Genomic DNA, 15,384 nt, shown 5'->3' with positions numbered 1-15,384 from the left:
TAATAATAATAATGCATCATCGATGAGGACTATTGTTTAGGAATAAAAAATTAAAAACAGTACAATGTAGAGTAGAAAAGGTGTCAGGGCACTCCAGATACTGTAACCACTTCAATAAAATATTCCTTCATGGATGTCCAATGACTTTGGAATAGTTTGTCTAAGCAGGGTGAAGAAACCAGGAAAGTTACCCTTGTAGACTAATCTCTCAACAAATAATTCATTAACAATTCATTCAATAAAAACAGTTTATTTTTAAAGAAAGAAAACACGCGGTTTAGAACTTTGAGAGACTGCATACCGCTCCCTAAAATGCCTGAAATAGAAGTATATCCCTCTTACAATAGCCAATTATAAAAGCTTTCCGGCATTGCTTCGAAACGCCTCTGAGAGGGCAATTAATCATGTTTACAGCATTCTATTGCAACATAACCTGAGAATTTCTAAATATACATCTGTGTTTATTTTGCTTAAATTTTGAAAGTGGGTAGCATCTGGGTGAGAGGGAGGTAGGGAAGGTTTTGTTCACATAATAGGGCACATTGCAGCCAAAATTGATTCTAAGATTCCTGTTTTTTTGCCTGGCAAGCATATTTATTTTATGTGACAATATAGACCAAATACAGGTATAATTCCTAGATTTTACTAGTAGCATGACGTAAAGTCATGATTTTATTAATGACACGGAGGCGAGTATTATGCTTCTCTTTCTTTTATTTTCCCTCAGCAGCGAAGAGAGAAATGAGTGAAAAGAGAAAAAACATATCATTAACATATATACATATTCAACATATTCCACAGTGCTACATAAGGGAACCTCCCCCTTTCAGTATATAAGGTGTAGCACTCTCTTCCTCTTCCTCTTTCGTAGCGATCCGAAGACCCGTAAACCGAACCAGAACTTGAATTTGAACTGTAAACTCGGGAAGCTGAACATATCTTCCTGGGAATGTGGAGTCAACCTTGAAGCTCCTGTTATTTCCATTGGTATTTGGAATCATGCTAAAAAAAAAAAGAGAGGAGAAATATGGTAAAATCTCAACTTACAACTGGGTGTAACATTTTCCAGTATATTTAGTAATCTTGACTTCTGAAAAGGAAATAAATGTCATACTAAATAGACATAACATTAAATACGTGACGATCATGATCAATTAAAGCTAATGTAAACTAAGCCTGAAAGACAGAAACGTCAAATAATAAAGCATAACTAAATAGAATATGGGCCAGGAAGACCCGTCCTAAAGATGTAAGTCGTGAGTCAGTCCAGATAAACAGGTTGTAAAAGAAGACATATCACCACCTCCAACCTAGGGAGGGAGGGAGGGAATAATACTCGCCTCCGTGTCATTAATAAAATCATGACTTTACGTCATGCTACTAGTAAAATCTAGGAATTTTATTAAAGACACGGAGGCTCCTATTATGCTTGTTCAAAGCTGAGCAATAACTTTATCTGAAAAATGTTGTATCGGTCTAAAGTAAAAGTTCCTGAATGTGGATTCCGTAGACCAATCTGCAGCCTTCAGAATGTCTTCCAAGCGGCATCCGGCCGCCGATGCTTTAGAGGCCATGGCGCCTCTAACAGAGTGTGATGAGAAAACAGAGACGACGACCCCGGCCGTAGCTAACAGCCATTTGATCCATCGTGCCAGCGTCGGCGTGGATACCGGTAGATGGGGTTTCTTCAGGGAGATGAACAGAGGGCCGTCATTGGACGGGCGCAGTGCAGAGGTGCGAGACTCGTATTCTTTTAGGCACGCTATTGGGCATAAGTTAGGTAAGCACGGTATCCGTGGATAGCAGACCTGTTTGGTGGCCGACTTCGTTCTTCGTGAGATATCGAACGACACCCCCTCCGGGGTGAATGTACGTGCTCGCCAGTCCAAGGCTCTTACATCTGATACCCGTTTGCAGGATAGAAGGCAGAGCAGCATCAGTAGTTTTGCCGATAATTGTTTAAGTGAAAGATCCACGTTGGTGGGCCAGCCATCTAGGAGTCTGAACACACAGTTGACGTCCCAGAAGGACCCGTATCTGGACGTGGGGGGACGTGAGAAACGGACTCCCTTGAGCAAACGACAAATTAGAGGATTCTGCCCCAGTGGGAGGCCGTCCACCTGGTCGTGCCCGGCTGAGATGGCCGAGCGGAAAACATTGACCGTGCGGAAGGCCTTGCCTGACTCGAACAGGTGCGTAAGGAAATCTAGTACCGACTTCACAGGGGCTGATATCGGATCCAGTGATCGTCCCAAGCACCAATTGGCCCACTGTCTCCATGCTGCAGCATAAGCTTGTCGTGTACCAGGTGCCCATGCGTTTGCCAGGACCTGCATAGTCGTGTTCGAAACTTCCGTGATTTCCCAGGGTCCCCGGAAAGGAGCCATGCCATGAGGCGGAGAAGGCCCTGTTCCACCAGGGAGTGGTTCTCCCCGTCCGGGTTGGTCAGTAGAGATGGATGGTCCGGCAGTAGCCGTGGGTGGTCTATCGCCATCTCCAGTAGGTGTGGGAACCAAGGTTGAGATCTCCAGCACGGGGTTATCAGTACCAATGAGCTCTTGAAGCGTCGGAGGTGCGCCAGACAACGAGCTATCAGATTGAACGGTGGGAAGGCGTAAGCCCTGCCCTCGGACCAATCTTGGAGGAAAGCGTCTGTCGCTATGGCTTCCGGGTCTGGTCGCCAGCTGCAGAACTTCGGTAGTTGTGTGTTGAGTCTGGATGCGAACAGGTCCGTGCTCAAAGGTCCCCACAGGGACGAGATTCTGCGGAATACTTTCGGTAGCAGTCTCCAATCTCCCGAGTCCCTCAAGTAGCGGGAGTTCCAATCCGCGGTGTAGTTGTCTAGGCCCGGGATGTGTTCCGCGGTAACGGACACGCTGTTCTGTAAGCAGTAATTCCAGAAGTCTCTGGCCAAAACCGCTAGGATGCGGGACCTGGTTCCCCCTAGATGGTTTATGTATCGTACTGCTGAGACATTGTCCAGCTTGAGAAGAATCGAGCATGAGATGCCTCTGGGAGACAGACTGCGAATGGCGAACGAGGCCGCCAGCAGTTCCAGAGAGTTTATGTGTAAGAAGGACTCCTCCGTGGACCACCTGCCTCCTGTGGATATATTGCCGCAGCGCGCGCCCCAACCATGTAAGCTGGCGTCCGATTCGATCACCAGATCTGGAGTGGACCCGAAGATCGCTCGGCCGTTCCAAGCCTCCATGTGGGTCAGCCACCAGTTCAGTTCCTCCCTCGACTCCGTGTCTAGGGAAATGTGAGATTCGTACGAGTGGCCACTTCTCAGGCAGGCCGCTTTCAGTCGTTGTAAGGCTCTGTAGTGTAGCGGACCTGGGAAAATCGCCTGGATAGAGGCTGCCAACAGGCCGATGACCCGTGCCAGTTGGCGCAGGGAAATGTCCGGCCGTTGCATAAGTTTCCGTATTTCCCTCTTGATGTTGGACATCTTCTCCGCTGGGAGGCAGAGAACTTGTAGTACAGAGTCGATACGGAATCCGAGGAATTCCATTTGTTGAGAGGGGATCAGAACCGACTTCTTCCAGTTTACAAGGAAGCCTAGGTTCTGTATGAGGTGTAGGGCCCACCCCAAGTGTTCTAGTAAGAGGGATCGAGTCCCGGAGAGTATGAGGATGTCGTCCAGGTAAATGATAAGGCGGACTCCGTGCAATCTGAGGAAGGCTACCACTGGTTTTAGTACTTTCGTGAAACACCATGGGGTGGAGGACAGACCGAAAGGTAGGCATGTGAAACGCCACTTCTTGCCTTCCCAGCAGAACTGGAGTAGGTTCCTGTGAATTGAGGCTACTGGGATCGTTAGGTAAGCATCTTGCAAATCTAATTTGACCATCCAGTCTCCGGGTAGGAGCAGGTCTCTGAGGCAATGAATGCCCTCCATCTTGAAGTGCCGGTATTGTATGAAGGCATTCAGGGGCCGTAGGTTGATAACCGGGCGTACCCCGCCTCCTTTTTTGGGCACTAGAAAAAGGTTGCTTACGAAACCCGGTGTGTCTAGAGGGACTTCTTCTATGGCCTTCTTGGCCTGTAATTCCCTGATCTCCGTAGAGATGAGATCTAAGTGTGCAGATGGCATGTGAATCGCCCTTGGGGGAGAGGTCTGAATGGGGGAAGCGGTCAGTTCTAGGTGGTAGCCCTCTATCGTCTGTAACACCCAACTGTCTGACGTGATAAGTGACCATGCCCGGGTGAACCGGGTCAGTCTGCCCCCTACCTGTATATGGGAAGAAAGGGGAAACATGGTACTCACCATAAGGGCGTTTTCCCGTGGGTGCTCCTCGACTGCCGCGGGTATGCCAAGCCCGTCCTCGTGAGGGGAAGAATGGGGTGAAGGACCGTTCCTGGGTCGGTCTCTGTTGGTTGAAGGAGCCTCTGCCCGGTCTTGAGAAACCCCGGGGGTTGCGGCCGGGTAGACGGCTCCTACCTCTACCGGCCCCGCCAAAAACCTTTGGGCTAAATACCCGCTTAATGGAGGATTGGGCCTTGTCCAAAGCCGTGAATGTCTTAACGTAAGACCCCAGGTCCTTTACGAAGGACTCTCCAAATAGAAGGCCTTTTGCGGAGGCACCGGGCTCATTGGAGGCCATGCTTGCGAGCTTGGGCTCAATCTTAAGCAGGATGGCTTTCCTGCGCTCTGTTGACATAGCCGTGTTGGCGTTGCCTATCATACAAATTAGGCGTTGGAGCCAGCCGAACGCCACCTCAAAGTCTACTGGAGCCCCACTAGACTGAGCCGTCTCTAGCAGCTCATACAATTTGGTGACCGGGCCCAGGGTGTCAAGGAACTTGTCCTGACAGTTACGCATGGAGTAGTCCAGGCCCTTTTTGGGTTTCCAACCCGACTTGCCCAGAAATTGTACAATCTGGGGGTCTACCTCAGGGGTCTTGGCTACCGCATCGGGTATGATCGGGCGGGGGCATTCCGCCCTCAGCTTGTTCCGACCCTCCTGTGAGAGGGATTTCCGGACCCTAAGGGCCAGGTATCGGGCTATATGGGTCGCAGGCTCCCATTCCGCGGAGCGAGGGTGCCTGAGGTTGTCTGGGTCAAAAGCCAGGGCATCCTTATCGTCAGAGGTTAGCTCTGCATCATGGGCCCCTGAAAGGGTTTTGGCCTGGGTTGGCCTGGAAGGGAATTGTGACCCTGGGAGGTCATCGTCCCCTGAAACCTCGTCCCCGTAGGGATCCGAGAACTGGTTGTCTGACTCCTCGTCCCCATCCTCGTCCGAATCGGACAATAAATCATGGGCACGTGCCCGTTTCCATTCTCTGGCCGCCGTAGCCCGGCCAGTAGCTCTACTGCGCGGTTGTTGCGCGCCATCATCGACAGCCTGAGGCGTGTCATTCAAACCAGGCTTTACCTGGGTGTGGGGAGGGTCAGCAGAGTGTTTGCGTTTGGCAGGCGCCTTGCGCCCTGGGCTAGTCCCTTCAGGGGAGCTGGGAGAGGGTCCTATGCCAGACTGGGCGGGGAGGGCCTGCCTAAGGGCCTGAGAGATGGACAGGGAGATACTAGAGGACATAGCTCCCATGGCCGAGGAAATGGCCTTGTTAATGGAGGTGGACATAGTGGTGTCCAGGAGGGTTTGGAACTCCTCAGAGCCTATAAGGTTGGAGTCAGCCTGGGAATCAGATGCTGTGGTACCCCTAGGGGGGACAGGGTGGGGACTCAAATCACCACAGGCAGACTGCATAATCACAAACTAAGTAGGTAATGTCTAAGGCTAAGGACAGAGACAGGTGCTGGATTGCTTAACCCACGCACAAAGGACAGAGCAGGAGAGAAGATACCCGGTAGGAGCAGGAGCAGGGATCAAGCAGCCTCCTCGGAGCAAAAAACGCCGAGTAATGAGGCTTAAAATGGCCGCCGGCACTATCGGCGACAGGAAACCAAGAAAATGGCCGCCGCGAGTGTCCGCGCATGCGCAGAACGCGCCCGCGGCGGAACCGGAGAAGATGAGAAACCGCCGGGGAACAACGTTGGCGGGATTCTAAGGGTGCCGAAAACGACAAGGGTGGGGTGGGGAGACAGCCAGGGGCACAGAAGAGCCCAGGGACCCGGGTGAAAACGGGTCGGGTCAAAAACAGCCCAGGGTGAAGAGGGGCAAGAGCCCACCCCCAAAGGATAGAATAAGTAGTATATATATGAATAAATTAAACATAAAACAAGCCCTGCAGAGAAACTGCAGGCAGTGTAGGTATAAATGACAGCAGAATGATATAGTCAATAAAATGTACTTAGCTGGTCTGAGGGAGCAGCGAAGAAAGAGGAAGAGGAAGAGAGTGCTACACCTTATATACTGAAAGGGGGAGGTTCCCTTATGTAGCACTGTGGAATATGTTGAATATGTATATATGTTAATGATATGTTTTTTCTCTTTTCACTCATTTCTCTCTTCGCTGCTGAGGGAAAATAAAAGAAAGAGAAGCATAATAGGAGCCTCCGTGTCTTTAATAAAATCAGGATTAGTGGTCGTTCTATTATACCTACAGTAAATCCTAAATGTCCATTCTCCTCAGCTTAACAAGGGAATTAGAGAGTTGCATCCTGAAGCCAAGGTTATAGATATTCAATAACAGTCTAGTAAAATAAAATATGGTTATATGGGACTTGTAAAATGGAGGTATACAATGATATTTAATGATATTTACACTACCATGTTAAATCATATGTGTTCCTTGTTTCTACAGGTGAAGAGGAATTTTATGCAAAAGTTAAGATAAATGAAGAATTCATAGAAGCATTTAACAATAAAAGTAGCCCTGAATATAAAAACTTCACTGACACGTTTATACAAGAGGTGAGTGTGTTCAGAAGCAATATCAAATGAAAACATTTTTTTAATGAATTATTCTACACAAATAATCCATCATTACATTAGTTTCCTGAGATAAAATGTTGTAAAATGATAATATTCCTGAGATAAAATGAGATAAAAAGTCTATTATAATTGCTAATGTGATCAAATAACAAGCTTTCTGCCAAAGTTCCAAACAAGGGGAAATTACCTGCCCTAAAGGGAGGCATTTATTTAAAAATCCAAAAATTTGATAACTGTATGCAGAAAAAAATGAGAATTATGTAAATGCAAGAAAACAACCCCAACCTCCAAAAACAAACAAACAATAGACTAACTAAAGAACAAATTCTCCACACTGAGGCAGCCCAGTAAAATAATATACAAAGTTGTTTTTCAATCAATGCTTTATTTTTGTTTTTAAGTTTTTTGTAATTATGATTTGCAGTTCATAGAAAATCTGGATTCGAAAAGCCAAGCATTGATCGAGTCTGGGAAAATGCGCATCGACATCACCAGTATTGAACGAGGAAGCATTGTTGTAAACATTGTAATTGCCACGGACCCAGCCCAAAACCTGACTCTAGCGCATATCAGCACCATTCTTACAGATGCATTAAATAACAGCGCTTTTCACATATTGTCATTTGACATTACAGGTATAAGTTTTATTCTGCAGTCTTATTTTGCATAGTGTATTTGATGCCAAATATTCTGAGAGAGAGAGAGAGAGAGAGAGAGAGAGAAAGAGAGAGAAAAATAGAAGTAAAGACAAATTTACCAAAAAAAATTACAGATCTGAGGATTTTTTCCAGTTTTGATATTTTAGCCTAAATTTGCTAAAACAATTGTAAATGCAACGCACTTTGCTCTTTAGTAAATTCCTCCTTTAATCCATTTATTCCAATGACCTAGATTAATTAAGAAAGATAAATGGACTCCAGGGAGCTAGGAATCCTTCACACTGTTGTTTCCATTGAACTCTGTACCTTGGAGTTTAATTTAGGGAGATTTATACTGCAATTCTGACCATTCTTTACTTCCGTTGTTTTGTATTTCTAACAAGACAAGTTTTCAGACCAGATGAACATTCCATCATCTCTAGGTAGTGATTGCTCAACGTGTCAAATTTACAATATATGTATAAAAAAACTCTCAAATCCAGTAATCTAAAAACATTTTCGAATGATATAGAAACTTTTCTTTGAAATGTTTACAGTTTGGATTTCCCTTCCCTATATTACTTTTTTTATATTACTTATATTACTTTATTTATCACTAAACTGTTAGACTACATTAGTTAGTATTAAATAAGGGAATTTATCATTTTAATCCAAAATGAGTAGACTTGCAAACATTTTTGTAACTATATAAAAATCTAGATATTAAAATTTTTAAACATAGAATCATTACAAATGTTTATCCAAAAATATTAAATCATTTGCAAATGTAATCCATAAAATTATTAAAATGAGACCCTAACTTTTAGAGACCAATCAGTGCAAACATCTCCTGGCTTTCTTCAGATTGAAAGATATAATTCACTAGTAGAGAAAAAAATGGCATATATTTTTAAAAACATAAATATGAAGGACTGATCTGCAATAATTATCTGCGTGCTTCTTTCCCTGTCCTTATTAATAATTAATAATAAAAGAAAAAAAATTATCATTCTGGTGGTTTAAGTATTAATTTAAGCCATTGTGTGCATATGTAAAGTCTTTAAAGGGAAACTATAATCCTAGGAAAAGTTGTAGAAAAGTTGTTTTCCTCGCACTATAGCTCTATATAGTGTCCTATTCTCTTATGCCCCCTTCCCTCCGTGATGCAGAAGGGCTTTAAAACCCCTTCAGTCACATACCTTATTCCAGCGCTGATGTTCCTCGGTGCTAGTTCAGGCTCCACCTCGGCTCCCCATCCTACTACATCCTCCTCCGCTGACATACAATGCTTTCCTATGGGGTTTTGGATGACACTGGAAGTCCTCGTGCAGAGCGTGAGGACATCCAGCGCCAGCTAGGCGACCAAAAGTTGCCTCACTACCCGGAAGTTAACCCTGGCAGATAATTATTGCAGATTATGAAAAACTGCAGTAATTACTATTGCAGGGTTAAGGGGCTTGGGACACAGCACCCAGAACACCTCAATAAGCTGAAGTGGTCTGGGTGCTTGTAGTGTCCCTTTAGAAATCAATAAATTATCATTGGCAATAAAAAAAAAATGTTTTAAAATGTAATTTAACAGTTATAGAAATCCGTAAACTATGGAGAAACAGGTTCATCATAAGAGTTTACTGCTGTGTCTCGTGTTATTACAGTGCCTCTATAGTGGAGTATCTAGCACTGTATGAGGCATAGTACCATAATATATGCAGTAACAATGTCACATTGTGTTCAATGCTACAGCATTATTTCAATGCTTTAATTCACAGCAACATTTGCAAACTCAATTACATAGAGATAATATTTCCAAGGAGAATCATGCCAAACAGTTCCTTAAAAAAGGGCTTCTACTCATGTGTGAGAATTTCTGATGCAGATATATTATGTGATTGCAAAGACATCAATGGATTAAAACTTTTAACATACTTTGTATATTTCTACCTTATACATTACTTTTATATACCTCTTCAAAATGTGTGAATTTCTGATATCTCTTTTTTGTTACCTAGTTGGAACTACAGATACAACAACTACTGTTCCCGACACCACATCAACTTTAACAGAAAATGCAAGTATATCTACTACACCAGGATCTGAAACAAGCACCATAGAGTCTACGTCAGAAACTTCTACACAAAGTGCAACTTTGTCACAAGGATCTAATACAAGTACTACAGTGTCCATTTCAGAAACTACTACTCCAAGTATATCTACGACACACGGATCTGAAACAAGTAGCACAGAGTCCACTTCAGAAAATCCTACACCAAGTATACCTACATCAGAAGTATCTCAAACAAGTACTGCAGTATTCATTTCAGAAACCTCTACACCAAGTGCAAATTCATCACAAGGATCTGAAACAAGTACTACAGTGTCCATTCCCGAAACTTCTACACCAAGTATATCTAGTATATATGAATCTGAAGCAAGTACTACAGTGTCCATTTCAGAAACCTCTACACCAAGTGGAACTTCACCACAAGAATCTGAGACAAGTACTACAGAGTCCATTACAGAAACTTCTACACCAAGTATATCTATGACACAAGGATCTGAAACAAGCACCACAGTGTCAACTTCAGAAACTTTTACACCAAGTATATTTACCACACATGGATCCGAAACAACTACTACAGTGTATATTTCAGAAACCTCTACTCTGAGAATATCTACGACACAAGGATCTGAAACTAGTACCAAAGAGTCTACTTCAGAAACGTCTACACCAAGTGCAACTTCATCACAAGTATATGAAGCAAGTGCTACAGTGTCCATTCCAGAAACTGCTACACCAAGTTTAACTACTACACCAGGTATATCTACTACATACAAATCTGAAGCAAGTACTACAATGTCCATTTCAGAAACCTCTACACCAAGTGCAACTTCATCACAAGGATCTGAAACAAGTTCTACAGTGTCCATTCCAGAAAATACTACACTAAGTAAATTTACAACACAAGGATCTGAAACAAGCACCACAGAGTCAACTTCAGAATCTTCTACACCAAGTGCAACTCCATCAGAAGAATTTACAACAAGTACTTCAATGTCCATTCCAGAAACTTCTACAATTGGTATATCTACAACACAAGGATCTGAAGCAAGCACCACAGAGTACACTTCAGAAAATTTTACACCAAGTATATCTACCACACACAGTTCTGATACTAGTACTACAGTATCCATTTCAGAAACATCTACTCTGAGAATATCTACGACACAAGGATCTGAAACTAGTACCATAGAGTCCACTTCAGAAACTTCTACACAAAGTTTGTCTACTACACCAGGTATATCTACTACATACAAATCTGAAGCAAGTACTTCAAATTCAGAAACCTTTACACCAAGTGCAACTTCATCACAAGGGTCTGAAACAAGTTCTACAGTGTCCATTCCAGAAACTACTACACTAAGTAAATCTACGATACAAGGATCTAAAACAAGCACCACAGAGTCCACTTCAGAAACTTCTACACTAAGTGCAACTCCATCAGAAGGATTTACAACAAGTACTACAGTGTCCATTTCAGAAACTACTACTCCAAGTATCTCTACGACACATGGACCTGAAATAAGTACTACAGTATCCATTTCAGAAACCTCTACACCAAGTGCAACTTCATCACAAGGATCTAAAACAAGTTCTACAGTGTCCATTCCAGAAACTACTACACCAGGTATATCTATTACATATGGATCTAATACAAGTAGTATAGTGATCTACTGTGAGTTTTATAGTTGTGGAGTTTTGGGATACATTCCTAAAAACAGCATAAAACCATTAGATTTTTAGTACTGGGCCTCTGTGATACACTTCTAAACACTGCCCATTACTGTAAGTTTTATAGTTTCTTTTAGTTTTATAGTTTTTCCTATGGGAAAGCAGTGGATTAGAGTTCATCAGTTCTGTGGGGCGGAGTCAAACACAACCCTGGCTATCAGCATCTCCTCATAGAGATTCATCGACTAAAGGCATCTCTGTGGGGAAAGTTCAGTGTCTCCATGCAGAGGGCACATTGTGCAGCACTGACCTAGGAACCACCCTTAGTGGCCATCTGAGTGACTGCCACTGGAGGTGTCCTGAAAAGGCAGGGACTTAATACACTTAATGTAAGTGTTATATTTGTAGAACTTTCTAATACACTCATGTACACAGTATGTTACTGTGAGTTTTATTTGCATGGAACTCTGTGATACATTCTTGCACAAAATATATTCTAAGCTCCTAATTATTCATTCTAATGAATGATAATTCTCTTTTTCTTTGTTGAAACTCCTATTGATCTGTTCCTCCACCTTACTCTGCATGGTCTATTCATTAAAGGGATTCTGTAGCCAATTTATATCCTTGATTTGGAGTCTCCTTGCACTGTCTCTCCATTCAGTGGTACACTACGTTCAAGCAGTTAAACGTTAAATAGGGGCAGCAATTAGTAGACTACTTCTAGTAGACTACTTCCGATTGAAAGTATAGCTATGGCAGAGATTGCACACTTTCTTCTAGCCGTACCAATTCATGCCAGAAATGGGTGCTTTGAAAGGCTGAGAGTGGTCAGCTGCAACTCTCACCCAATCACAGCTGCCAATTTTTGCTCAGAATAATGATAAATAATAATAAAATGCATCATGGAGGGCTGCTGGGGACTCTTGCTATGCAATAAAAAATTATAAACAGTACAATGTTGAGTGGAAAATGTGCCAGGGTACTCCAGATACTATAATTACTTCAATAAGATGTTCCTTCATTGATGTTCTGTGAAGGAATATCCCCATCACATGTTTTGGCTTATTTCATGGGATTTATTTTGTTTGTTTCCACCTGGTTCGATTCCTGAATGAAGACCACCCCAGAACCTCATTAGTACTTGGAACTTTAAGTACCCAGTACGAAAAACGCAAAGGAAACAATTAATAGAATGATCCACTGGGTGGACACCATTTCGTGCAACCGAACACACGTAGTCGGCAAAATGGATGGGGACCATCTTGTCTACCGAACACAGGCAGTGGGACTTGGCCGTCTAGTGCCTGGAACTGATTTCTGCCAGGCATTCTCGCGAATGCCGGTGAAGATAGACCTGCTGCCTGTTCAAGTTCCCAACCACTTATACGAATGTTGTTCGGGAGTTCTAAACTGCCGAACAAGGGGAGCATTCTCCAGTGAAAAGATTTCAAAAACTGCCAAACTGATCTGAGTGATTTTTGGATATGATGGTCACTCAGATCAGGGCTATCTGGGGATGTGACTTTGGCCAGGTTTCCATGGATTTTGGGGGTACTTTTGGGGTGTTTAAATTGTTTTATACTTTTCTGTCCCTGGAGATAATTGAATTTGTACAGTTCCTGACTTAAATACTTCTCAGGCACAGAGGAGGAGTTTACTAACTGTATAAATTATGTGACTGTGCTCCCATTAAACAGTTCTACTCACAGCACTAAGTCTCGGGGGGGATATGGAATACTGGGTGGGGGGATATGGAATATATGGGATATTTTCTTTCAGGATTGTTGTAGCTGTGATATTTGGGGAAAAGGGAATCCGTGGCATAGATATATTGGCGGCCCACCACCTGTCCAATGACTTTGGAATAGTTTGTCTAAGAAGGGTGAAGAAACCAAGAAAGTTACCCTTATACACTAATCTCTCAACAAATAATTTAATAACAATTCATTCAGTAAAAACTGTTTATTTTTAAATAAAGAAAACACGCAGTTTAGAGCTTTGAAAGACTGTGTAACGCTCTCTAAAATTCCTAAAATAGAAGTATGCCCCTCTTACAATAGCCAATTATACATGCTTTCCAGTAGAGCTTAGAAAAGCCTCTGAGAGGGCAATTAATCATGTTTACAGCATTATAGTGCAACATAACCTCAGAATTTCTAAATATACATATATGTTTATTTTGCTTAAATTTTGAAAGTGGGTAGCATCTGGGTGAGAGGGAGGTAGAGAAGGTTTTGTTCACATAATAGGGCACATTGCAGCCAAAATTTATGCTAAGATTCCTTTTTTTTGCCTGGCAAACATATTTATTTTATGTGACATTATAGACCAAATACAGGTATATTCATAATTAGTCGTTGTTCTATTATACCTGCAGTAAATCTTAAATGTCCAGGCACCTCAGCATAACAAGGGAATTAGAGAGTTGCATCCCGAAGCCAAAGTTATAGATAGTCAATAACAGTCTAGTAAAATAAAATATGGTTATATGGGACTTGTAAAATGTAGGTATACAATGATATTTAATGATATTTCCACTACCATGTTAAATCATATGTGTTCCTTGTTTCTACAGGTGAAGTGGTATTTTATGCAAAAATTAAGATAACAAATGAAGAATTCATAGATGCATTTAACAATCAAAGTAGCCCTGAATATAAAAACTTCACTGACACGTTTATACAAGAGGTGAGTGTGTTCAGAAACAATATCAAATTAGACATTTGTTAAATGAATTATTCTGCACAAATAATCCATCATTACATTAGTTTCCTGAGATAAAATGTTTTCATATCATTATATTATAATTGCTAATGTGAACAAATAACAAGCTTTCCAATACAAGTAGGGCACAGCCACGTTTTAGACAAAGGGAAATTACCTGCCCGAAATGGAGTTTTTTTTTTTTTTTTAAACTACATAAGCATGTAGAAACCTTCTCAATATGTTTATATTGTATTATAATCAAGAATGTGATACCTGTATGCAGAATAAAATGATAATGGTGTAACTGCATGGAAAAGAAACAAAAACAAAACAATAGACTAACTAAAGAACAAATTCTCCACATTGAGGCAGCCCAGTAAAAGAATATACAAAGTTGTTTTTCAATCAATGCTTTATTTTTGTCTTGTGTTTGGTTTTGTTTTGTTTTTAATTACTTTGTAATTATGATTTGCAGGTAACAACAAATCTGGATCCGAAAAGCCAAGCATTGATTGAGTCTGGGAAAATGCGCATCGACATCACCAGTATTGAACAAGGAAGCATTGTTGTATACGCTGACATTGTAACGGACCTAGCCGAAAACCTGACTCTAGAGGATATCCGCACCAGTTTTTCAGATGCATTAAATAAGACTACTTTTATAATAGCGTTATTTGCTGTTACAGGTATAAGTGTTATTCTGCAATTTCTTTTGCCTAGTGTTTTTGATACCAAAGATTCTGAGAGAGAGAAAGAGAGAGCGAGAGAGAGAGAAAGAGAGAGCGAGAGAGAGAAAGAGAGAGAGAGAGAGAAAGAGAGAGAGAGAGAGAGAAAGAGAGAGTGAGAAAGAGAGAGCGAGAGAGAGAAAAAGAGAGAGAGAGAGAGAGAAAGAGAGAGAGAGAGAGAAAGAAAGAAAAGTAAAACTAAATAAAATCTGAGGATTTGTTCCACTTTGAATATTTTAACCTAAATTTGCTAAAACAATTGTAAACGCAACATTCAGCTCATTAGTGAACTCATCCCCTAATCCATTTATCCCAATGACCTAGATTAATGAAGAAAGATGTAGAAACAGAGGGGGAATTCAGTGCTTGTAGTTTACTGGTACAGTTCAAAAGACGATTCAAACACCAAATCCGGGGTCATATTTGGAGCTACGCCACCCATCTGTTTCTTAATAAAGAAAGATGAACGGACTCCAGGGGAGCTAGGAATCCTTCACACTGTTGTTTCCATTGAACTCTGTACCTTGGAGTTTAGTTTAGGGAGATTTATACTGCAATTCTGACCATTCTTTACTTCCGCTGTTGTATTTCTAACAAGACAAGTTTTCAGACCAGATGAACATTCCATCATACCTAGGTAGTGATTGCTCAACGTGTCGAATTTACAATATATGTATAAAAAAACTCTCAAATCCAGTAATCTAAAAAAAATAAAAATAATGTATGATATAGAACCTTTTCCTTTT

General features: G+C 41.9%; 1 protein-coding gene and 1 long non-coding RNA gene across 2 annotated transcripts in view; both read left to right on the top strand.

Annotated features, from left to right (window-relative positions):
• LOC134600026 (mucin-2-like) overlaps positions 1-15,384 on the top strand; it is a 389,376-nt gene that overhangs the window by 216,772 nt on the left and 157,220 nt on the right. The gene's annotated exons all lie outside the window — the stretch shown is intronic.
• LOC134602232 (uncharacterized) lies at positions 10,692-13,897 on the top strand. The gene is made up of 2 exons (XR_010090420.1): positions 10,692-11,160; positions 13,783-13,897. It is a non-coding gene; the product is annotated as an uncharacterized LOC134602232 (long non-coding RNA).

The sequence above is a fragment of the Pelobates fuscus genome, chromosome 1 (genome assembly GCF_036172605.1).
Source record: "Pelobates fuscus isolate aPelFus1 chromosome 1, aPelFus1.pri, whole genome shotgun sequence".
Classification (NCBI taxonomy): Eukaryota; Metazoa; Chordata; class Amphibia; order Anura; family Pelobatidae; genus Pelobates; species Pelobates fuscus.
Note: the sequence above shows the minus strand (reverse complement) of the source record. Positions and strands in the feature narration are given on the sequence as shown.